Source organism: Centruroides vittatus, unplaced genomic scaffold (genome assembly GCF_030686945.1).
Source record: "Centruroides vittatus isolate TY-2023 unplaced genomic scaffold, ASM3068694v2 contig_738, whole genome shotgun sequence".
Classification (NCBI taxonomy): domain Eukaryota; kingdom Metazoa; phylum Arthropoda; class Arachnida; order Scorpiones; family Buthidae; genus Centruroides; species Centruroides vittatus.
In genome coordinates this window covers 787,757-815,485 of record NW_027122474.1, presented here as the reverse complement: position 1 = coordinate 815,485, position 27,729 = coordinate 787,757, and the positions used below count along the sequence as shown (strand labels likewise).

Sequence of the window (27,729 nt, the reverse complement as noted above, 5' to 3'; positions counted from 1 at the left end):
AATTTACTAAATTTTTTCAACTTCTACGAGTTTGTCAAAATAACAACGTTTAGTGGAATAATAGAGAAAGGCAGCAGAATAAAACTAAGGCAATTATTTTAAACGAAAAGTAAGAAATTATACAAACTACGGCAGTTAGAGGGAATAATGCTTTGGGACAGAAGCCACCCCACCAGTTGTTGACCTTGAACTTCATTGCTCTATTCATAAAACAATCCGTAGGAAACAATTAATTATTTGAACGGAGCCAGTAAAATTATACGAATAATTACATATATTTATATTATAATCTAATGTGATGTAAATAATTAATTATATAGAAGATTTTAGAAATAATTGACTCATTAATCAGTGGCATGTTTTCAAATTTGTTTTAAAGCGACTTAATTTTTATATAAGATGCGTTAAATATTGCGAAGTTAAGACTTTAAAACGTTTACTTATTGTAATAAGCAAATTATTGGCAAAGTAATTGGTATTTCCGTTATCGCACTTTAATTCGGAAATGAATTTTTAACAGATTAAGTAATTTTGAAGAATAATGTATATTTTCGACGTATAACAAACTAAAAAAGTATATATGAATTAATAGGAAACTACTTACGAGGAAAAATTAATTTCAAAATCTATTTTATAATCACTTTCATTTGTAATTACACGATATTATAAGAGTTTTTATAAATTTTATATGAAAGTTTTTAATGATAATCAATCTTATGTTATTTGGTAACTATAACTAAAAAAATTTAATATTAATTTAATGTAAAGCGAAATTTCGATAGTAACAAATAATCGCGTAAAAACAAAATAACAACAATTATATATAAATAACTGAAACAATTTACATTGTGCTGTGTACTAAAAATATTGTGCATTGTTCTTCCTTATTGTTAAACTTTTTCATTTGGGCCCCTTAATGACGCCCTGTAAATGATCCTGATGATGTTAATGAACTTTATCTTTTTTAAGGAAATATTTCGATTAACGTCGTTAATACCGCTATCAACGACGATTTAAAAAAAATCATAAATCTTGATAAGAATCTATTTATATAAATATAAATATATAATATAAGTTTATGTAGAAGATTCCACCAGAAAATTATATCGGCAGCTTCCATTCTAATCGATTAGCGATTGCTAAAAGCACTTCATTAACGTGTAATGAATAGATAAGTATTATCCGAAAAGCTTTTTTTTTTTTTTTTATATATTTAAATATATTAATAAGGATATAATGTATTACCACTCGAAATTATCCATCATTATTATAGTTCTGTTGAATTATTTTGTTTCCTTTAATCAAGTCATCAAGTGAAGTCAATGTATCCATAACAAGATTAATATAAATTTTATCGATCTAGAACCAATCTAAAATGCCTTGTGATGCTTATTTCTGCTCTGCTTAAGCTGGGTAGAATGAAAGGCAAATTATTGGTTAAAGGAGTAAGCTGAGCCCACCCTTTATCATCCTTTTTTATGACATCAACCAGTTTTTTCTCATCTGGCACATGCTCAGTATTCTGGATGTTGCAGCTATTGGTAGAGTCCAGTAGTAGGAGTCCAATGAATGTTTAGAGGTGGAGCTTAGTAACTTCAGCAGGAAACTGATAGACAGGTAGCAGGGGAATGAAGCATGCTTAGAGTAAAAGAGGAGAAAGGGGAAAAATAACTGGTTTAATAATTGAAATTTTAAATAATCATTGATCTGATAATCTTATTGTGGCATAGTGAAGTTTGAAAAGTTGATATATGAAAACATTTGTATTTGTTTTTAAAATGATTTGATTTTGATCATAAACATAATTTATGTTTGTGGATGATTATTTAATTTAAATTTGGAGTTTCGATTGGTTGATTAAGTTGGTTTTAAAGCGTCGACACTCCCGTTATTAAATTGCTGAAACCCCTTTGAATGGAAAAGGGGCTTGAGTAGCAGATCCAGTTTTTTATTTTTTAGCAGGTTGGAAGTTGAAGAGCAGCTATTGTGTTGATATAAGGTCCCCTCACCATTTATCCATTCATCTCTGCAGGTGATACAAGCATTGTGAAAAAAAGTTCACCTGTGTTAACTGATGAGCTGTGAACTTAGATGTGATATTTTATATGTTACAATATAGTGCTTTCAGCTTGTGAGGTGAGTAGTATAACATGAGTTTTATTAACACATTTTATTCTCTGTGATCTTCAATGAAGCATTTTATTCTTGTTGTATGATATAGTTAGACATGATATAGTGTATACCATTTCAGTTTTCTTCATTAAAAAACTTTCATGTTATTTTGCTGTTATAAATGTTTGTTATGTTGAGATTTGATGAGTAAAGATTTACTGCAACTTATAATAGTTTAGTTTAACTGTTGGATTGTAAAAAGTATTTCGATTATTTTGTTTTAACTTAAATATTTCATTTTTAAAAGTATTTTTTTTGTATTTTCTCAAATTGACATTTTAATATTTTCATTTCTGACAGTTTGAATTCTAATATTTTTAAATGTTATATTTGCATTATATTATACAAAATTACTTAACATTTAAACCTATACATTTGAATATTGTATTGATTAAATTTAAAAAAATTAAAAGTTGTTTAATTGACAAAAAGGAAAATTAACATGAATTTTGATCATCAAATTATAATAATTGTGATTTTTTAAAAATATTAATTAATGTATTAAATTTATCAGGTCAAAGTATTAGATAAATTTTGTAACAAAACATAAACAATTTTTGTCAAACTTTTTTGTGAGAAACAAAACTATACAATGTAAATTGAATTAATAATAATAAGGTATTTAAACATTTTGCATATTAGTATGAAATTATGCTAATAATATATCATTTCAGAATTATGGAAAGCATGCCAGAAGTAGATATTAAATATTCATGTTGTTTATGGTGCATGCTTTAAACATTTTATTTTGTTTGGTTTAAAATAGTTATTCATGTAATAAGAGTATTGTTACTTTACTCTTCTTTTGTATATAATATAAATCTACTATAATATTTTAAATATATATGTAAAAAATGACATTTTATCCATGTAGTTTATCTGTTGCAAGCATGCTCTTGAGTCTGTAGTGTGTCACAACAATTAAAATTTATTAAACTTGCAAAATAAGCTATTTATTAATCAAAACGTTGGAATTAAAGGATGAAAAATAAAAGTCAATTATCTTTAATCTCTGTAAATTATGACAATGATAAACAAAATTAACATTTCAACCATGAAGTAGTGAATTTCAGTATTAGAGAGTAAAGATATAGATTTTGAATTCTTATGTTCTGGTATGAATAGATTTTGTTCTTGAAGTTTATTCAAATTATTTTTCAGCTATATCAGTTATTTATTTATATCTGTCATTTTCCTTTACATATTTTAGAAAGTATAATTCTCACTTTGTCATCTGTTTCATTGTAACAAATTAAGTTGCATTCTTCTATATTTTTCTTGTTTTGATAGATACACTCTTACTTAGATATAATAATTTTATTATATTTAAGAACAAAATATTAATTTACTTTTATATAAATGTGTATATATGAATAATAAAAGTTTTGGGAAATATTCATTACTCTGAACAATTTAAAAATTTTTATTTTGTTTGCTGTATATACATGAAGTATTATTTTAATACATTATTATTTGTTTATTTTCAGTTTTAATATAGTCATAATAGTGAATTGTTCATTTATGATTTATTATGCAATATGCTAATAAACATCAATACTTTAATGCAAGTAATGTTGTTTGCTTAATAATAATAATTATGCAAATATTAATTAAAGAATTTTATTATTATTAATTTTATTTTACAGTTTGTTGAAATATTATTATCAATGTTTGATTAACTTTTCTTTTGAAAAACTATTCAGATATGAATAATAGAAATTACTTATCAGTATTTCTGTTATCTGGTTTAATCATTTTCATCTTAAATATATAATTTCATAGATGCTTTATTGAAAATTATGCAAATAATATATATTGTTAAAATAGTTTGAATGTATTAAAAGAAAAGTTTTCTGTATACTGTAACCACTCTAAAAGTGTAAACTAAACATCAAATAAAATTTTAAGCATTGTATAATATTAAGAATTAATTTCATAATTCTACTACTTTATAGATATTTTCTATTATCACTATATATTTTAATTTAATTAGGAACAATGTCATATATCATATAGCTACAAGGCTCTTGTCCTAAAAACAATCTCTATTCAAATTCACTAAACAAATAATATGATATCTACATTTCAAGTTGGATTCAAACCTGTGATCTAGTGAATTGAAAATGATGAGTTAAACTCTGCCCTCATGTCAACAAAGATTTTTTTCAGTTGTTGTTTAAGCTAAAGATTTTTTTTTGTTTTAAGTAAAAAGCTAAACAATAAATTTAAAATAAAAAAAAACTGTTTCATCAATATAATAATTGCTTTTATTATTTAATTGAAACTGTGACAGTGTCTTGTAATCAAAAAATAACACAAAACAGAATATTTTCAGGAGAGAAATGCTTTTTAATTTGTTTCCAAGGTCTTTTGACATTATTTGCTTTTCTTGTTCATTAGAAAGATTAAGATGCAATGTTTTAATCAGTAATGAATAATTTATTTTTTTTAATAAATGGAATCGTTATTTAAAATTATTAATTTAAAAAATTTTGTTATTAATATATAGTTTTTTAATAATTGTTTTGTTATTTAATCTTGTTTTTATCATGCTTGGATGTTTTGTGACAGTCACAGTAATTAGCTAATTTGAAATTTGATCATTCAAATATAAGTGAGAAAAAACTGAAATTTGATAAGTAAGCCAAGTTTAACATGCACGTAAGATAAACTTCTATGATTGTTATATCAATTATATCAAGTAAATTTGAGATCAGAAACTGAGAATCTGTAACTATGAACAAAACATTCTGCAGGAAAAATGATAATGAAGAAATAATTGTTTTTAGAAGTTCTATAAAATGATATTGGAAGTTTAAATTAATAAGGGCAAGATATTTTTATAAATATAATTGGAGGGTCAACATAAATATACTTGATATATTTTTTCTATCAATAAAACCCAATGAACATTAGGATTGGATAACAAGGTTAAAAGTTAATTTTAATATTGCAATGAAATTAGAAAGTTTAATAAACTTATATTTTACATATTGTTAAAATAAATTCATGAATAAAATTGTATAATATATGTCAAAACTACTTAGTTTGCAGACTCAAATACTTTTTATTAGTAGAAACATTTTTAATCTCTTTTACGGACCATCATCAGCTTATGTAGCTACAAAGAACAGCAGTTACAAATATGTAGGATCGAATAAGATTCAAATGTAAAATATGACTTGTCAATAGAATTTAATATTTAGATACAAAATATTTCCAAAACAGGCACTGCAACATAGTAGAATTCTATATTTAAAACAAAGCTTTGTCTGAATCAGTTGAATATAATTATGCATAGCTAATTCTTTTTGTTATACAATGCAAGTTATTCTAAATATTTATATTAAAATAATTTGGATTTGATATCATTTAAAATTTAGAACACACACAGATCTATTTTTTCAGTTTTATTAATCTGAAATCTACAAATACAGTACACTTTTTTAGATGCTGCTGTGGTGATCTTTGATAAACTTATCTTTAGTGGCTATTAATAAAATAAAGTACAAATAAAAAAATTATTTTATTACTGGTAGTTGTAATTAAAAACCAAAAGCTGTTATATAAGCAATTCATATTTTTGATGGAACTTAAATTTTTATTGACTTTAAATTTAAAATAGCAAATTTTTAGTTTTTTAAATTCATTTATTATATTTCATGAGCATCAATAAGTAATCAGTTATATTTAATTACTCATCAGTTTTTAGTTTTGTTGAAAATTAAAAAGTTAGCATACCTAGTAATTAATTAATACAGTGGAAAGTTTTTCTAACTTAGTTAATTTATAAGTTTTGACAATTGTTTAGTATTATAAATTAAAATTGCTTCTTTGAAATCAGAATAACGTCTAAAAAAAAACAAAATATGGTTTATTATATTTATGAATTGGAGTTTCACATTATTCTGTAAACTAAATTAAATCCACTATTATTTTAATTTAACAGTAACTTATCTACATGAATTTTAATTAGAAAATAAATATTATAAATCATTTTGTAATTATTTCTGATATTTTTTTCTGATAGAGATATTTTATTAAAATTAATTATTTTCTAAGAGAAAAAAAATTAGATTTAGTTTGATTTATGATAAAATCTTTTCTGAAAGAATTTAATTTTTATTGAGAGGTTTGGTTTTTACAAAATTGCTAAAATTTGATCTATACATAAAATAAATAATTTAATGTAAATTATAATTGATTTTACAATTGTAATTTCGAATAAAGAAACTTATTAACATTTTAATAGAATTTTAAATCTAAAAAATGTTTTATGTAGAATATTTTAAAATTTTTTATTTCTCTGTTTATATTGAATGAATTTTTATTTGTTTTAAATAATTTTATAAAAAATTTTTTTCTGTTCTTAAATTGCTTCTATATGATTAATTTTTTCATCTGCAATTTGTCAGTTCAAATATGAAGAAGGAATAAATTCAATTTGTTTATAGAATTTCTTAAAATATATAATAGTTTTAAGAAAATAGTAATAAGAATATTATTTATTTATAATGTTATATAATTTAATAATAAAATTTAAATCAAACGAAATAGATTTAAAATTTTCATTGTAAAATGTTTATCTAAATATATTATTTTTGTAAATATATATATATATATATATATATAATATATGTATTAATAAATTTGATGACAAAGAAATTATTAAATCAAAAGTACTTTATTTTATTAAAGTAGAATAACTATTTTTCATAAGATTGCAATCCCTGTTTATAAAAGTTTTTTATAATTCTGTCTCTAAAAAGTAAACAGATAAAATATAATTAAAGAATTTAATATTTAAAATTACTATTTTTAAATTATGTAAATCAAAATTTTATATCATCAAAACTGCAAAAATTATTTTAAATATTCAAGTTTGTTCCAATTATTTTTTTTAACAATTAAAAATTAAAAGTTTTTAAATTTCATATTTTACATTATTAATTTGAAATTAAATATTTATGAAATGTAAAGTGTATTTAATGTAGTTACAGTTTTTATTCTAAATTTTAATATTTGCTAAAAATCAAAACAAAATTATTGTTTAAAATTGTTTAAAGTTTAAGTATTATATGTGAAAGGATAATAGATGCTTATAATTATTTTAATAAGTAATATATTTTAATATTCAATTATTAAATTTATTAAAACACTTCTAATTGATACATGTGTATTTAACTTTTGTATTTTTGATGATTTCAAATTTCATTTTATTCATATTGCTTATTATTAAATAATAATTAAAAATTATTAAGTAACTACAGTTTAAAAATTTTAAATTTATTTATAAAATATTTTTACCTACACTAATATTTTTTTTTTTTTTTTAATACAGTATTAGTTCGTATTAACAATAGAGAACAATTTCTCTGTGTATGGGGAATTTTACAAATTATTTAAAGGAATAGAACAAAAAATAATAAATTTAAAATTAAAGTTATAAACTACAAGTTAGTTCTTATTTTGTTTAAACATCAATTATATTTACAAATGTATTACCTACATTAATATTAGAAAATTATATTATTCAATTTTTTAAGATATGGAGTTTTTATTTACATAATGATTTTTTTGAAACAAAATTAATTTATTCATAAAAACTGAAAAATAACTATTGTCATCATTATTGTCATATATTTATCTTTATTTTCTTATTTTTATCTTGTAAGATCTTCATATATAACAGTTATCAGGGCAAGCATTTCAAGTAATAAAATGAAATTATCAGTTATCTTCAATTATAAAAGATGTTAACTTTACAGATAGTTATGTACTGTACATTAGTATTTTTAATAATAGCTACATAAAGATAAAATATATGTTAAATGTATTATATAATGTGAGAGAGATAAAGAAAAATTGTTATAAAAAGAAATAAAGTTTTTTTTATAATATTAATATGACATTTAATATATACATTTTTTATTAAAAAATTTAAAATGTTAAATTTAAGTTTTCTTTTTTACTTCTGAACTAGAATTTGTGGTACATAATTTTTATGAAATGACTAAGTATCAATTTCATATTATTGATGTGTTTCATTTTTGAAGATTAATGCAATTTAAGTAATTTCTGAAAACATGGATTTAATATTAAAAATGATATTTGATTTTGATTTTTAAAAATATATTCAGATTTTATTAAAATAATTATTTTCTCAGAAATGTGTTATAATTTGAATGATAAATGAGTAGAAAACATTAATTATTATAAGCTATAAGATTTGCTAAGATATTTGATACATTTCTAAAATATATAAAATGTTTAATTAGTAATTGCTTTGGATTAGATTTTTAAAATATTATGTTCAGCAATGATTTCAAATATAAAGGAAAATTATTATTATTATTATTATTATTATTTTCTTGTAGTGTGTAATAAATGTTTTCTTATATATGGACTTGAAATGCCACATATAACAAAAACATTTATTACACAAAAATAAAATTTATAAATTTGTACTTTTCAAATCCTTTTATACCACAAATAAGCTAGAAAGGCAATGTTGTTAGTCTTTTTACCTATATGAATACTTTATGCTCTTTGAATTGATGAAATACTTTTTATTGAAATTATATATTTTTAATTTAGATTCTGATAAGCTTTTTTCCAGTTTATACAAATACATATATATTACTATATTGAGTGTTTTTACAATTATTTTATTTTTATTTAGATACTAAAATTATGTAATGCTGAATATATACTCCAAATTTAAAAAAAAGAAATTAACAATGGAAAATCATTTGGAAGTTAATTCATTTTTTCATGAATTTCAATAAGAAGAAAAAATCTCAAATTTCTTTACATTCTATGTCAGGTATGATTATTATCATTGTTAAAATAATTCAATACATTAAATAGTAAATTAATGAGTAACAAGATATTAAATACAAATTACACAATTAAAAATAAAATGTTTTTAGTTTAATTATTTTATATAAATTTATACACATCCACAAGAGCCGAATTATCGGGCTAGAGTTGGCTATAATAAATAAATAATTAATAAGACTTTAGCCTGATAATTCAGCTCTTGTGGATGTGTAGCTTTGTAACGGGTTAGTCGTTATTTATTTATATAAATTTATATTTAAATTTTTTAAAATAAATTATTATAGTTTATTGAAATGCACATTAATGTTTAAGTTCTAAAGATTTTGTTCTAAAATGTATATGAAATTACTTCTACTTATTCAGGAGATAAATAAAATCAGTAAAGAATTTAGTAAAATAATTTAATGTATTTAAAACTTTATAAGAATAAAGTATTTTACTATAGTATTGCATTTATAAATGTTTTAATTTTTTGTAAGATCTTACAAGAAACTCAATAAATTATAAATTTTTTAAAATAATTTCTGCTGGGAAAAAATGTTAATTTTTTTTTGTAATAAATAGATATTAAAAGTTTTATAACAGAAGAGCATTTTTATTTTCTGTAAATTATCATTTTAAAATTTATAATGCTCTAAATTTTAATTGGTCATATTAGAACAACTCAATCAATTGTTAATTTATTACATTAAAATTAAAAAATAAAAATGAAACTTACATATTAAAAAGAACTATTTTATTATCTTCTTAATTTATGAAGTTTTGATGTTAAACTAATTTGAAAATTTTATTTTTAATATTTATGAATACGAAATATATATATATATATATATAATATGATGGAATCAATTCTTGTATTTTTTTCACTTTATTAAAAATTTCATTATATTTGTAATAAAATAATGAGCAGAGTTTTAGATTATGTTTTATTTTGAATAAGAAATATAAACAAATATTTAACTCTCAAAGATTACCTCATTTGTATGCTCTATCTGATATTTCACTTACCAAAGGAAGTAAAAAAAAACAAGCGTTCAGACATAATGTTGATCTTGTTATCTCTAAGAAAAGATATATGTTGTAGTTGTTAAAAAAGTAGTTAAAATAATACATTAAACATATGTCATTTCTTGCTGAGTATAACATTTTGCAAATTTTTTTTTTATTATAGATTACACAACAATATTTTCATTAGAAAATTTTAAATAACAGAAATAAATATGATTATAATAACAAAATGCAGTTTCAAATATTTTAACTCACAGTTCATTAGCAAAAAAGCAATATTTCTTAAGTTATCTAGTTATTGAAAAATCTATTATATATTATTAGTTAAATTAATGTATAAAAAACTAAATTAAAAAACCTTAAAATACTTTGTAATTAAAAATTTTAAACATGATTTAAATGAAGTTATTATCAGATTAATAAGCAATGAAAATAATAATTTTAATATTATTTTTGTAAACTTTACTTTTCAGATAAATTTTTAAATTAGTTATTAATGTAGTATTTTATTTTCATGTTATAAGAATATTTATATTGTATGGTTCAAATATATTTAAATTTTATATATAATACACTTGTAATTTTATTTTTCAAAATATTATGGCCGAAAGTATAAAAGAATAAAAATAGTCACTATGTTAGTGAATAAAAAGTGAAATATATTGATTAATTTTTTATTAGCAAAACAACATTAAAATTTCTATAATTATGAAGTAAAAAATAATGTTAATGAAATTAACAATTCAAAGGAATGTTAATATTCACAATTTGTAAGTATATAATATCTAATTAATAGCGAGGTTGAGGCCGAAGTTTTAAACGCGAAAATGTGTACGTCGGACGTTCAGCGCCGCTTTCCTGTAAATCAAGAAGTTTGACAATGGCGTTTGGAAAGTCAGTGGAATCATGCTTGACATTGCAAACACCATTGTCAAACTTCTAGGCTTACAGGAAAGCGGCACCGAACGTCCGACGTACACGTTTTCGCGTTTAAAACTTCGGCCTCAACCTCTCTTATTAACATTCTTCCGACCTTCTATTAAAAAGAAGTTGGAAAATTTATAGCTATATTGAAATATGAAGTAGTCACTTCATTCTTTAGAAAAGAAAGCCAATTTATCAATACATCATTATTATTATATTGTTATAAATGAATTAAATCAGTTAATTGTTTTAGTTAAAATTTAAATTTAAAAAATTTAAGATTATTCAAATCTTTATGCACAGTGTTTTTAATATAATTCGTTTAAAAAGAAATAATAATAATTTTGTAAAGCAATAGAATAAATATTAAATTTATGCTTATATAAAAATATGCTGTAAAGTAATTTAAAAGAATTTAAATATAATGGTACTACCAGAGAAATATTCTATTACAGTTAAAAATGATACGTAATGCTATACAAAGTGGGAGGATTCGATCAAAACCAGCTGTAGCTTTTTCTAATCCATTAATGAAGCTGAATAAATAAAACTTAATTATTATAAATAACTGTCTTTAAAATATACATATATTTCCAATTCAAAATAATTTAAGAGTTTAATAGAATTCCCTTTTCAATTTGGATTACTGAAAAGAATAATAATTACATGTACAGAATTCAGAAAATTAGTTTCATAAATTTCATTTTAAAAATTGAAATAGTAATTATTAAAGTATTTTATTAAAATATATTTTAAAGTAATTTTAATTTTAAATTTTAGGAACAGTTTTTAAAACAATAAAAATATAAATATGTATATAATAAAATTCAGTTTTTTTTACCTGTTTTAGAAATTTTAATTCATTTTAAATGAAGTAAATTATATCTAAATATGAGTTTGAATGTTTGTTTAGTTGATTTATTTTGTATAATTGATCTAACTTCATCAATAATAGACAAACAGAATATAAATGATACAGGGAATGAAATTAAAATTCATTAATAATTTTTCTATTGTTTTTATTTTTAAACTTTTATTTTTCATTAATAATAATTGAAATATCAAATAATAATGCTGTTTAAAATATATTTTAAAATGAAATTAATTTACAATATGTTTTTATAAGTTATTATAAATTTACAATATTAATAGAAAATGTTATTACATTTTATAATAATATTTTATGTAATGAGTATTTTATGAGATATTGTTGAAATTTTTAAGATATCATTAATAAAATTTAAGACATTTTTACAAAGCCAAAAGTTATAAGTAATTATGTTTTTATTTACAAATAGTTTTATATAGATTTCATTTAAAAATAACAATTTATAATACTAATTATGAATGAAAAAATGCATGGAAATGAATTCATATAATTATGTAATAAAAGATAATTTTAAGCTGGAAAGTTTTTTTAGATGTGCATATTTTTTATTTGTAAATTTTCAATTTATATAAACTTTGCTTATTTCTTTTTTTTTAAAAACCATAGTACATTAAATTAATGAATTCATTTAATATTTGATTATTTTGAGCTGTAACTCAATTAAATGTTAATTTATATTTATCTTTAGATTTAGTTTTTAATTAGATTTATCTTTAGTGTGAATTACTTTGGATATAATTAATAAATAGCCAGTTTACAGCTCAAAATAATCTAGTGTTAAACAATTCCATTAATATAGAAGTTTGAGCTTAATTGTTTATATATATTTATAATATATTTAATTTGTTTAACTAATAAATTTTATTCTTTAGAAAATGTTTATTATTTATTTTAAATCAATTTTTCTTTTCACATACAGTCATTTACATGAAAATCTTGAAAGCACCAAAAGTCAAATTTTACAGGAGTAACAAAAAAAAACAATTAATATTGCATAAGATTATAATAATATAAGATTTTTCCATGTGAAAGTTCATTATAAGTTTGTAATCATATAACCTAGATTTACTACTGACTAAATTCAACAACAAAAAAAAAAATATGTATTCATTTATGAGGTTTCCTCAGCAATATGGACTGCCCTTTTATATACAAGCTTATTACAAGTAACAGTGCACACAATTCTACTGGTTGAATGTTTCCTAGATTTTTACCAAACATGCATTCTTCAAAGGTTTGCATAACAATGAAATAAAACTTATTTGACCAATACTGATGCATACTAGATTTTTTTTTTTCAAAAACAATGTGCTGTAACACAAATGCTTGCTGTAAATTATTCCTATAAATATATATACTGTATATATATTTGAGCAACTAAAATAAACTGTATGATAATGGAATATTGTTGGAAAATTAACTATTGCATAAAATTAAACTGAATTAATGTATTTACAAATATATGAAAAAATATTAATGTGGAGTAAGTAACATAATTCACAAAGACAAGTATTACATTTGGAAGAATCTAAAAAAATGAGTTAAAAAGATTAGTTGAAACAAAGCATTGAAAAAATTAGATTAATATTCAGGTAATATAAAAATTTGTTATTTTAAAATGGAATTTATCATTTTTATATTATAAAAATATAAATTGTGTTGTATGAATATGTTTTTCAAATATTTTAGGAAGTTTAATTTTATATTTGTTTTATTATTTCAGTTACATTCATGTAAATATAATTACATGTAAATATTGATATCATATGCAGATATAGCAGATACCTTAAAAAAAATTAAATCTTATCTAGAAAATATGTTATTAAATTTATAGTGTCAAAAATTTTTACATAATAAAATGTCTAGACATACTCATGCAAACTTTTTCTTTCTTGTCTTGAAGTCCCAAACATGTTTAAAGTATATAACACAAAAAATATAATAATAATTTGCCTACTGTTGAGTAAAGTTAAATGTAGTTTTATTTTTCACTGTTTTATTAATAGAATGTTTTCATTTAATAGTTGATTACTTTTGGAAAACTTGTAAATCCACAAGTTTTCTAGTAAAAAAAAATTGCTTAGTTTTACAGTTATAATCCAAATTTATTCTGAAATAATAAAAACGTTTGCTATTTCTGAATATATTTCTTTAAGGATAAATGATTTTTTCAGGAATTTTTTAAAATTATGTTTAGCAATATTTTTTTAATAATAATTGCTAATTACACAAAATTATAAGGTTTTAATTTTTTTATTTTTAGTTTTGTTTAGACAAAACATTTGTTCTGCTTATTCTAATTATCTTCTTTAATTCCATCTTGAATTAAATATATTCTAAATTATAAAATAAATAAATCACAATAATCTTAGAAACATTTTTGTTGAGAGTAATAAGAAAAGTAAAAATATACTTATTTTTATTTCATAAATCATATGCAATTTTAAAATATTTATATTGAAATTTATAAAATTCAATCTTGCTTTACCACTTTGAAATAACAATATATCAATTTTTTAAATAACTTTATATTTTTATTTTTAAACTATTATTCCAAGCTTTTTAACTTGAAATTTATAAAAATATATTACTATTTTTAAAAAAATATTAGATTAAATTGACATTTTTTGATGTTAAAATTGTTTATTTTCAATTAAAGTCTAATTTACAATCATTAAAAGATTTATTTTTCTATTATGCTACAAGAATTAAAAAATAGTTTTATAATTTTATTTGTAGTTTTGTTGTATAAATTCAATTTTTGCAACAAATTGTAATTAGTCTTGTTAATATATAAATAAAAATAGAATGATCTGTTTAATTTGCCAATTCTGTCATTTTAAAAATTATGTATTTTTATTTACATTTTTTAATTAAACATTATTTTTATTATCTATAATATGTAAATTAGTAAATAAACTATTGATAGTTTTATATGTAGACATTTTTGTTTATAAATGCATAAACATTGACTAATTATTTATATATAAAACAGTTAAATAGTAGCTAAAATTTACACTAAAAATACCATTAGATTAAATATTATGGCAGATATTAAGGAAGATTTTTTATCAAATATCACATTTTATAAATTTCTATATTTGGATAATTTAATAAATAAAAAATATATATATTGGAAAAATGTCATTAAAATTTATTGGAGAATAAAGTTTAGTTTTAAAATAGCATATTAGCTTAACATGTTACTCTTATTTATAACTTATAGTATTATATTTTACTTCAATCACTATGCGATCATATAATATGTGTATTTACTGTGCTGTAATACTTATCTCTGACAATTTTTATTTATTACTATATCAAAATATTTTTTTAATGATGATTTAGGCATTTTTATATCTAATAGTCTAATTATTCATAAACAAAACAAGAACATGGGAAATTGTTTCTAAATCTAATATTTAAATTGGTAGTGTATATTGTAAGTGAAAATAATGTTGAATTTTATTTAATATTTAAAGAATGAAATTTTTAATCAAAGGAAACAATAGATTTTTTTTTTTTTGGTGTATAAGATTTTGATGAAACTGTATAAGAAAAGAGCTCTATGGAAAATTGAGGTTTTATTTTTCAAATAATCCAAAAATTTAATGAAGCATGTTTTGGACTTTAACATTTTAAAAATTTTGTTACTTTTAAGTATTATAACAAAAAATTTTTAAATAAGTTTTTGTTTTGAAAATAAATTTGAAAAAAAAAGTTGTTTTAAAAATTTAGCAATCAGACTTGTATGCTGATGATAAATAAGTAAAACAATTCAACTCTGTACTGGTTCATAAACTTGTTTTGATTCATTGATATATGGCTTTATATTCTGTATTTAAATTGCTTTGCATTATATATTGAAAATAAAAATATTACAGGATTTTTTACATGTACCAAATTTTTACAAATTTGACATTTAAAGATCTTATTATATTTGTATATTTAATTGATTATTACTTTTTTGTGGATTCTAGTTCTAAAAAAATTATTTCAATATATGTAAAAAGTTTTAATTAAAATATGACAAATTTTTATTTAATATCAATAGTTTAAACTAATTATTTAATTGCCTGAAAGATCAAAGATAAAGTAATATTGCATCAATTGTTTGAAGAACATTAGAACTTGTTAATTGTGACATTTTCCTACTTTTTATTTTCGAAATCAACAAAGAAAGAACAAATTTTATATAAAATAAAAATAATAGTTATTCTATGACATTAGTTCTTAATTTTAAATTTAATGCAGCCATTATCATTCAATAATTATATATTAAATGTAACATTATGTAGGTTATTAAATTTTTTTATAAGAGATGATCTACTACATAAACTTTGTTAAGAATGTAAACCATCTGGAATACTTATCTTTCATTTAATTGTAAAAATTAGCTGTTCAAATGATTTAATTTTTTAAAATTGATGATAATTTCAAAAATACAGGTAACATATGAGCAGATGAAAGCAATAATTTTAATGTGCAATTAAAAGATAACTAATATTTATCATTGATAAAATAATAAAATTTTAAGCAAATTCAGATGTTTTTAATTAAAAATGCAAAATAAATTTACATATTTATTTTTTAATAAAGTTGTTTAAAAAAAATGAAATTCAAAAGTGAATTGATTGTTTATTTTTATCATGTGAATTTTCATTTTAAATGTATATACATGATATAATTTTTCTCCCCTGTATACGAATGTATAATTTAATAAATCAATTTAAAAATGTTTATAAATTTAACAGTATCTTGATAATGTTAGATAAATTAAATATAAAATATTTTGTTAAGTTTATATACTGTTACATTCATCTACAGGCAGAGTTACGATTACTTTTTGATTCTCCAGTTTTTCTTTTCTGAGAATCTTAAACATGAAGACATTAATTCATATGGTCATACCATTGTATTTAAAACTGATGAAGGGAAACAATTGGAAAGAATATTTATCATAAATCTATAAGATTAAACAACTTCAACAGCTATTTGATTTATATCTGGAATTCAGTAGTATTAGTCCAGTAGGAATATTGAGTGAACTAAATCAAATTTTGATACATGATATCAGTGACATGATGCATTATCTTGCTGAAAATTGAGGAATCATATCCAATTATTAGATACAACAATAAGCAGATAGGTTCCATATATCTATTCTTTATTCCATTTTGAAATTTAAACCATTGCACCATTTTGAAATTTAAATGAATTTGTAAGTAGGAAATTTAATCTAAACTTAATAAAAATTATAAAATAGTAAAAAATTGTAAAATCTATTCTTCCTTACATTCTTCATTTTATGAATTTAATAGACATCATTTTATAAAAACTCGTATAAAATTTATCGAAGTTTTTACTATTTTGTAATTTTACTACGATGTAAATTAAGTATAATGTCTGTTCCAATGACGGTTTAGTTGTAGGGAGCATTAAAAATCCTGTGATTTTTAATGGTAGTTTACAACGAACCGCTCTATTGTGAGTTTAGTGCTTTTTTTTATTTTGAAACTTTTCGTCAATTTTAAACATATTTTAATAAAACGTTTAGCCATAATCTAAACTTATTTTTATTTTGAAAAGTTCTATATAATTTTCCATAAAAATCTTTCAAGAACTTTGCTGAAAAATAGTATCTTTTAAATTTTTATATTGGTGCACTTTACTACACATAAATATATTATTGTGTTTTGAAGAATTTAAACTAGGCCGAAACGTTGAAGTTTAAAATTATAACGCCGTTTAAGATGATGGTTTATTCTTCAAAACTAAATTACATCGTAAATAGCATGTAATATTTTCGTAACTAGTCACTTTTTTCTTTATTTTTTGAAAATCTTAGTACTTGCTTAAATAGTTTGTACTTCCTATTTGTAAATAATTTATCGATTTAAATGACTAAATATATTTTAATTAATTAATTTTATATATCTACTAAATTCAGACAGTTTTATATTATAGAATTTTATATCATTTACCATAAAAAAGCAAAAAAAAAAAAAAAAAAAGAAATTTAAACTTTTGAGAAGAAAGAGAATTTTTGGTTATTTTTAAATCAGTTTTATCTTCTTAAATATTTAAATTAATAGGCAAGAAATAATGTTCTTAATACTTCCATTTTATAAAAAATTATTCTTTTTGTTTGTAGGTTGATTAGCTTTTTCTTTTTATATCGATTCTTTATATAATTAATTTTGTAAGTAAAGATTAAAAAAAATTATTTTTAGTTTTAAAAAATTCCTTATATTCCTAGTTAAAATAGCTTACAAATATCAAGAAAAATAATCAAAAATTATTGTGTTTAAAGAAATGTTTTAGTTAAATTGTTTAAATTTTATAACTGTCAGACTTCCATTCTAAAATCGCAATTCCGCAGTTCTTAATGTATGCCTACTTGCATGCATAACTCTTGTTTAGTAAATTTCTTGTAAGTTAAAAAATTTTTTATTTTACGATCCAGTTTGTAACCGGTTACGTGATCGGACAGATTTAAAATCGGTGTCTAGAGTAATATAATTGGCATAAATTTAAATAACCCACTTATAAATTTTATTTGAATAATGATAAATATTAATATACATTATTATTCAAATACATTTAAGTTAAACTGAAGGTTATATATATATATTAATGGGGATTGGAATTTTATTTTAATTACTGTTAAATATGTTTTGTTTTATTTTTTTTAATGTAGGAATTCTCATTTAGTAGCATTAATGAAAAAAATACCGAATTGTCATTTCATTTATTTATAAAAAATTTTTTATAGATCGTTTTTATCAGGTGGGTAATTTTCCTAGAAAAGGCATTCAAGGAATAGGTATAAAAGTATAATTTGGAATATAAACCAAAAGTTGTGTAACTAGTTTAGTGCTCATTCCCTGAAATTCAATTTCCCATTCATATAAAATGAATTTATACAAAAAAATTTTTTGTTATACTTAACCATGCAGCAACTGCAACAACTTGTTTTTTCATACATATCATTTAAATTAAATTAGCGAATTAGATTTTTTTTAAATTTTATTTTAATCCATTAAAATTATTTTATTCTTATCATGCTTTGTTTTTTTATATAATTTATTAGACCTAATTCTTTTCGAACAAATACTTGAAAATTGCATTTATCTGACGTATGCGATAAGAATTGTTGATGCTCGTTCGAGTAATCTACACATTTTTTTCATGGAAATTCTCATGGAAATTACTTTTCTGGTGATTGATTTTTGGGAAATTGATATCTTCTGCATCGGGAATCAGGAAATAGCCACTAAATCTAGTAATAGCAAAGTTTCTAGCGACTTCTGTCTAAATTGAATGTGATATACGACATAAAACTAAGACCTCCGAAACACACTACTATTTGAGTAATGAGAAATGAAGATATTAATAATTTTTGCTGAATATTCAGCTGATTTAAAGATATATTCAGTTTTTTAAAACAAGTTTAAAAAATTCTCTTAAAAGGTTTAAAGATTAAGTAATGTTTACAGTTTTCACTAAAGAATATTTTGAATTGCCCCTCATTAATCTGATATCAATTTATTAATACTCATTGTATAAAATTGATCGAGGTTAAAAGGTAGAGATATGTGTGTTTTCTTTATTTGAACTTTATCCTTTTAACTTTGTGTTCCAATTTTGGATCGGTCAATGAATTAAACTTTTGGCTGGGAAATTACGATAACAGTAATTTGAAATTCCATTCGCTTCGAATTTAGGCGATCTTTATGATAGGAAAAACTTTCCTTCGATAGAAAATAAATATCTAGTGTCGAAATTCCTAAGTATTAGCGCATTTATAAAGTCGAGATTACTGTTTGCCTTTTCGGATAGCCTGAAATTTCTCTATCAAGAGAAAACTGACATGAAAGTATTTATTGAATATTTCAATTTAGATTTTTTTTCCCCATCGCTTGCTGTCGAATTTGCCAAATTTATTTTCTTCATCGTTGTTTACATGAAGAGCAAATAACATAAATATTTTTTGAAAATAGTTCTGTTTACTAAAGGAGAAAAAAAAATGATATGAAATTGTGAAAAATATTGCCTTAATATTAAGTCTCATATTTGGTATTTTCCATTTAAATATATGCGTTTAACCCCGATATTAAGAGAATAAAATAATAATCAGTAAATTTGAATAAAGAAAGAATTTTATATTAATTTAATAAAGATTTAAATAATTATTAATATATATTCTTATTTTTTTCTTTTCGTTTATTAAACTGTAGATAATTTCTCAATAAAATCGTAAGCTTACTATTAAACACAAAATTAATTATCTTAAATTAGAGTTTGTAATAATTTAATTATTGTTAGATTATACTAATAAGATTAATGATCTTATAATACGGAAAGTTTATAGTACGAATTAATTCGTAAAAAGTTATTTTTGTTTGGGATACATTTACTATTTCGACTTATTACTACTATTGTCAATCTTATTTTTATGTCTATATAAGTTATATACACTCATAACAAGTGTAAAATTTAATGAAATGCATAGAAAATTCTTTTAATATGTACATTATTAAATTAATGTAAATTTAAAAAAAAATAATTATTGAAAATATAATTTTTGACCTCAGAGGTGAATTTTATAATTTTATGTAAGCTCTTGTTGGCATGCTCCTCAAGAAAACAGAATTAACAAGTTAAGGTCTTCATTATGTTGTCAACATAAATTTTAAAAGACGAGTGAAACGAATTTATAATTGTTAAAATTCATTATGGTCTACGTTGAATATTTTTAAACCTTCAAAAATTCATTTGAAGTTGTTTTATTTTGCTTGCTTATTAAATATTTTGTTAAAGAACTTCTTTTGAAACTTTGAAAATCCTGTTTTTCTTTACATAATTCTGTCTTAAAAACTGAATATAAATTGCATTTAAATATTAAAGTTTTGTCATTTTGTAGTATTATTATTATTATTATTTTTTTTTTGTGAGTGTGTGTGTGTAACGACAGAAGCTATTTAAATTTATTATTATTTATCGTGTTATCTAGAAGAAGTCGAGATAATTTTCGACTGGATGTTTTTTAAATTCATTTAATACACGTTAGATTATTAAAAGATGAAAGCTGGGTGATATTTCATTATCGTGGTCGGAATGTTGCCGCCACCAAAATTAAGCCTTCCAGAGGATTCATACCCTATATTACCGGTGGACACGTTAAAAAGCCTTATCTATTGTTTTGATTTCTTGGAAAAAGGCATGCATGCGTGTACGTGAACCCGCGACTGTTGAAACGTGGAAATTACCAACGATATGACCTGGAGGCTAGGCAACTACTACATTTGTCCTCACCCGTTGTAGTATAAAAGGTCATTAAGCTCGCTTTCATCCCTCTACGACTGATGGGGAAGGGAGGAAATAATAATGAAGTTGATGCAATGCTCTAAACTACGAAGAGTATGACCTCCTGGTCTTTATTTTGTCTTTCGACATTAGCACCATGTTTTCGCTATCTTCATCTACCGACTTACACAATACAAAATAGTGTCCGACCCTCAAATCTCGCTAATTCTTTTGCTTGTTTAATAATAGTTTGAATTAAAACGGATATTCATTTGTCCTTCTCGATTCATAAGTATGAAAAGCCCATAGCCAATTAAGCAATTGTTATAAAGAGATTTATTCTGTTATTCTATATCCTGAAGCCATAAATAGAATCTATTCGAAAGAACCAAACATAGATAATCCTGTAATAGTTCATTCTGACATTTTTATATCTTAGTGATTCATTCATTTTTATATAATCGTTTATACATATATGTATGTGCTTCTTAATCAGTTTATATAAGCTAAAACGTTTGGAGGTCGTCCTACTTAAAGCGAGAATTACAAACGAGTATAATTAAATGTCAAATATTACAATCTTAATTGCTTAAATTGTCAAACCGTTAATAGAAATTACTCTCTGTAAATTGACTTCTTGGTATTACAAATGAATGATCTTCTCCACAGCCACATCCAAAGTAATTTTATTGCTTAATCTAATTTGGCCAAACAAAATAGCATATTAAGTAACTAACTGCCACTAGCAAATTACTGATGTAGTCCGGTGGCTTTTAAAATCAAATTTTTGTTCCAATATCCTACATTTTTTAAAATAAAATGTGTCATAAGCTATAATTGTCTTTAGTGATTTCTAGATACTCCCAACAGTCTTATTTTTTTAATAAAAGTGTATTCAGTAATGAAATTTTATTTTGAATATTAATAGACTTATAAATTTTTAATCGGAGAATTATGTAGGAATAAGTGATGATGAGAATTGGGATGTAACAAAAAAAAAATCGATATTTTCATTTAGAAAATTCGATCCCATTTATTTAAAAGATTCTCGGATGATAGAATATTTATCAATAAATTTTCTATTAGCAGATAAATTGTAAACGTTAAACAGAATACAGAATAAGGAAAAAAAGATCATTCATCAAAATTATGCTTGGAGTATCTTAATGTGATTAATACCTACAGTAGTTTAATTTAGGTTAACTGCATTCGATATAAGTACGATACGATAGGCAGAATGCGTGATCGTCAGTAATATATACGACAACACTCCATATTATTTTAATACCACTTAACACGCTATATTCGACGCTATTCTTGTTAAGATAAATCTATAATATGATATGTCATTCTTTTAAATTTCCTTTCTTTAATCGATTGTAGTGATATAAATATCTGATAAAGAAACGAAGTTCACTATAAAGAAGAAAAATTATTGGAAATATCTGTAGGAGTGACTGTATTGATTTTTGGAAAAATTGAAAAAATATCGGGATGTTATGCTCCATCTCTATTGATGCCTAAGTTTTATTGATGTTGGAGATCAACACAAGGCTTACAATATCTCAATAGGTCCATAACCTGCACATATATTTCAAAACGAATCTGTTTTTCTAAATAACTTCACCCCTGTTTTGTAGATCATTTGCATGTAGAACACGCTTTGTTTCCTATAATATAAATGTTCACCGTATGTAATTTATAACAGTAATATATTTAATTGGCTTTTAAATGAAATTACACAAAATTCCAACGGATATATTTATTATCTAAATGAAGTTTTAATGCCGATTCCTTTAAAAATATCCATCTAAAATTATAATTTTTTTATAATAATCTTTTCTCTGTATAATCATGTTATATATATATATTTTCGATTGCAGATTTCGATTTAGAATTTTTCGATATATATATTTAATCAAAAATATGTTAGAAAAATTCGATTTAAATCTGTAACCGAGACGTAATGCAGTTTAACAGACAAGCTGTTATAAAATAGGAAATTCGTTCAAAATATATTAAAAATGAATAGATTCAATAACAAATTTGATGGGAAATTTCAAACTTATAAATGTATATAAAGTAAATTATTGCGAATTTTCAGCAGCTAACTCGTTTTTCCTGCTTTATAAATTATTAGAATCAAATTTTTATACTTAATCATAATTGGATATTCCGAGATAAACTTTCCTTTTTTAATTACCGACGACGAATTTTAAACGACGGAAATTAAGGTTCATATCTTTTCGATCGCATAAATGAGAGAAGAAAGGTGGAAAAAAAATGTTTTAAAGACATATTTAAAATTAAAAAAAAAACGACGACAAAAGAAATAATCCTAAAGTAAAAATTCGAACACATTTTCACTTTAATCCCATCTTTTGGATCAGAAGAATAGAAGGTTGCTTCCCCGTCCAGCCTATAGTGACAGATATGGTCACGCCCCTTAACAACGCCGTTCGAAGAACTCCATTTTCTTTTATATGGGCTGTTAAAACCCGCTCTGCCAATGTTTCGGAGGTGATCAATTTTTCTTTTAGTCATTAACCGAACATACACAAAATTGCGATTTATATCTCAAACTTCCTTATTTGTGTACAGATTTATTCCTCCTAACGATTTATCTTTCCAACTCATTCCCACAACCGGTAACTAATAACTTCTTCCTAACAAAATTCAGTTTCCACGTTATAATTTTTATGCTAGATAAAAAAAGAAAGAAAAAAACTACATTTTCAATATCTCTATCAGTTGTTACTGACGGGATTTTTATACCCGATTAAAAAAAAACATGGTTTCCAGTTTCATTAACAATTGTTATTGACGATGTGTTTTTTTTAATTCCGAATCAAAAAGCCTGTTTCATTATCATTATAACATACTTATAATGACGAACGAATGTATTTTACGATTATTTTCGGCTTTATAATTTAATTAAATACGATTCTTAATTTAATAATTTAAACGTATTCACTGCCAGTATTTGTACTTTGCATGTAAATAGAAATTGTTAAAATATTAAACAATTTTATTATTATTATTTCAACCGAGAAAAATAGAAAAAATAATTTTCAATATCTATACAATAATATGATGGATTCATTTGAAATAATGAATATAAATGAAATCATTGTAGAGAAATTGGATTTTTATCTCGGCTTCGGCCGACTTTCTAGAATTACTTGGTTCCGGAATGTTTTTTTTTTTTTTCGATGGATTCGATTAATTTAATTTGTTTAATTATTTAGAATGTTAGAAATCTTGGTAAACGTTTATAACGGTGTGGATTTTGTCAGCCGGACTCGAATGAAATTGCTCGAAAACACTATAAAGATTTCTGGTAAATACAAAAAGAATAATAATTGATTAGAATCTTTCGTTCTAGACAGAGACGAATAGTGAAAAGAGCTTTTGGAGAAGAGGAAGGAAAGAAAAAAATCCAACAGAGAGACATCGACTGGAGGTTGAAAAGTCAATTTTCTATTGTCGCGTATTGATTTCTCGTTTTTGTCGACTTTCTGCGCTGTGATTTCTCTCCGTCAGTTGACGCCATCTGTAGGCAGCTGGTTCAAACATCTCGAATCGAATGATATCAAAGTTAATATTTTCTAGATTAAATATTGTATTTTTTAGAAAAAAAAGGTTTCCCACTCATAATTACTGTCACGGGAAATTTTTTCTTTTAAAGGTCGACCAACGAAACTTTCTCTCCGAGTTTTCGACTAGAGTTTATCTTTCTGAGATGTGACAGGTTGCACCGGACACTGACTGACAGAGGGGAGGAGAAATGGCCATCCGCCATCTTGGCCACCTATGTGGTGGAAACTAAGAAGGAGGAAAAAATACGGGGCAGGAGTCTGTCGGGGAGGGGAAAAAATATCCCGTCACTATCAGAACGTACTTTGTCCTATTATCTGATCGGTTAAAAACGAAGATAATAACCCACGGATTAAGTTATCACAGTATAACATTTTCTATTCGTTTTCTTCGATAAGTTATTTATCATTTAAAAAAAAATTATCTAAACATTTAAAAAATGTAAAAAAAGATATAAATTTAATTTGACATATTTAATTCTTGGTCGAAATATATAATGTAATATGTAATTAATTTATTATTTTTTAAATTTTGTACTCTTTAATGAGAAGATAACATCGACTACTCGGTTTATCTACTAATATTTGATTACTGTGTTTTCTTTATCCATTTGTTTAGCTACTGATGGCACTTTCTTCGAATTAGACGATATGTTTACAATATGTCTGAAAGATCAAATTACTTTTTACTGGGCAATATGGATTTTCGAAAAGTATCGTTGCTCTTCGGTTATTATTGCCCATTCGACCAATAATAATCGGAGAAAAGTCAAGAAAGATGCCATTTACAATTGCCTATAAATAGAAACTTAGGTCTATTATCTTATTATTATATTTAATTTATTTAAAAATTGTTTACGCATTCAATTTCCTGAGAGTTACTTTGTATTACATATTATGCCTAGTTACATTAAGATAATGCAGAAAGTCGTATTATGTGTATACAGTATAAGTTAATATATTAATACATTTATATATATATTATTATTTATTGTATAAGATCATGCGAAATCGTAATATTGAAAATTACAAAACTAAATTTATCTGGAAAGAATAAGCTTTAAGATAATGCAAGTCTTTGAATTGAATAATTTAATATTTGGTTGTATCTACTGACATTTAATCGAAAAATTGTGGAATGGAATGGAGGAGGGGGAAAAAATCTATAAATATCTTAGATTAAAAGCATCTTTTAAAGTCTATTAATATACTGAATAAATATTATGTAATTTTGCGTCAATAAATATTGTATACAATTCATGAATATAAAATGTCTGCAATATCTTAATTACTGTTTTGTTATATTATTTATTTAGCGTGTAGATCAAGTTGTTATGTTTTTAAATGTTACAGAATAGAACTTAATGTTCACATAATTTAGCATATAAGAATTTTATCCATAAACTAACGATTAAAATAAATAGAACATTCAATTATGTAATAATAATGAGAAATTCGACTATTGAATATTAATAAAATTATGAAATTAATTGTTTTTATTGATTTAAAATTTAGCTTTATATGTTTAATGCGTGTTTTTTTTTTTACGTCAATTTGACGTAATTTTTATTATTTCGTATAAATGTGACAGAATGATGTTAATTTGAGAAAATGTCTCAATAACACAACAAATTTTTCATTGGGATGATTGTATAATTAAATATTTTATATTGTAAACTTATGCACAGATATACAAGATTTTGTAGAAATAATATATTTATTCATTTAAAATTTTTAATGTTCTATTTTGAAACACTGTAACTGTCGTTCCAAAAGTTATGTAAACTTGGCCTATTGAATAAGTTGAAAACGTTCGTTTGTATCGAAATAAACAATCTCAGCATGTTAAGGTGCTTGGTGAGAATTGTGTATTAATATTTATTCACATCTCATTTTTCTCAAAGTTAAATATGTTTTAATAGAACAGTATGCAATAGGTATTATTTACATGTTAAAACTTCTAAGGAGAGTAAGAGAAAATCTATATACATTATAAAAATTATCACGTATTAATTGAAAATGTTTATATATAAAGAAAATGTTGATAATACATAATTTTGGTATCAGTGAAAACGACAAATCTTTAAATGTATATAGAGATTTGTCGTTTCCACTTCTACCAAAATTACGTATTATGAACAAAAAAAAAACACTTTAATTTGAATAAACTTCTAGTATTTTACAGAATTTTTTATGATTAAACTTTTTATACCGCCAAGAAAATAAAAATAAGAAAAACTTAAGATCGCCAATTTATAGTTTGTAATGTGTATTTTGTGTTGACCGAACTTCAAACAGTTGCAGAAATTTCATTTTTTTCAATATATGAACGTTTTATTGTGCCCCAGTTGTTTGCGTCATTTCAGTGACGTTTTCATTTTGTTCACTGAATCTGTCAAAATAGTGATCTGAAAACTCGGCTCCCGTGCACATAATCCACATGGCTACATAAAAGTAAACTCTCTTGGTATTTTCTGATGTATTAATCTTGTTCTTTTACAAGTAAATCGCATTTGAAAAGTGTAATTTTTGCGAATTGAAAAATGTTCTTACGGCGTGTGTGCATTAAAAATTGTCAGTGAAATTCAAATAATATATAAAAGAAAATATAAAGTAAAATAAAAGGAGAAAAGAACAGTCTCGAAACAGACGTTAACAGTAGAGATAAGCATCAAAAATAAGCCAACACATTAATAAATATGCGATAAATCATGTAATAAAATTTGATATGTAATGTAACCTTTTAGAACTTTATATTATTATTTATGTTTAATTATAAATAGAGAATAAATTAATGGAAAATGTAAATGTTATAATCATAAGGAATTGAATAATAGAAATTAAATTCTCAAAGAGGAAACAACCCGACAAAGTTGTAAGCCTGTGTTTTATTAGATCTTGTAGAAAATAACAATTTTATAAACGAATACAACTTTGGCTTCAATTATTAACAAAAAAACAATAAGTTACATTTTGTTTAATAACAAT

General features: G+C 22.7%; 1 protein-coding gene across 9 annotated transcripts in view; it reads left to right on the top strand.

The window, feature by feature from the left end:
- The window catches only part of LOC136980991 (POU domain protein 2-like), a 275,556-nt gene that overhangs the window by 32,631 nt on the left and 215,196 nt on the right, over positions 1-27,729 (top strand). For 3 of the 9 annotated variants that reach the window (XM_067277197.1, XM_067277198.1, XM_067277199.1), the window contains 2 exons: positions 1,960-2,136; positions 8,855-8,998. The exons of 1 other annotated variant lie outside the window; for it this stretch is intronic. The gene's annotated coding sequence lies outside the window, so the exon portion shown is untranslated. Of the gene's footprint in view, positions 1-1,442; positions 2,137-8,854; positions 8,999-27,729 lie in introns of those variants that run through there. 5 more of the 9 variants (XM_067277207.1, XM_067277202.1, XM_067277196.1 and 2 more) reach the window with 3 other exon arrangements.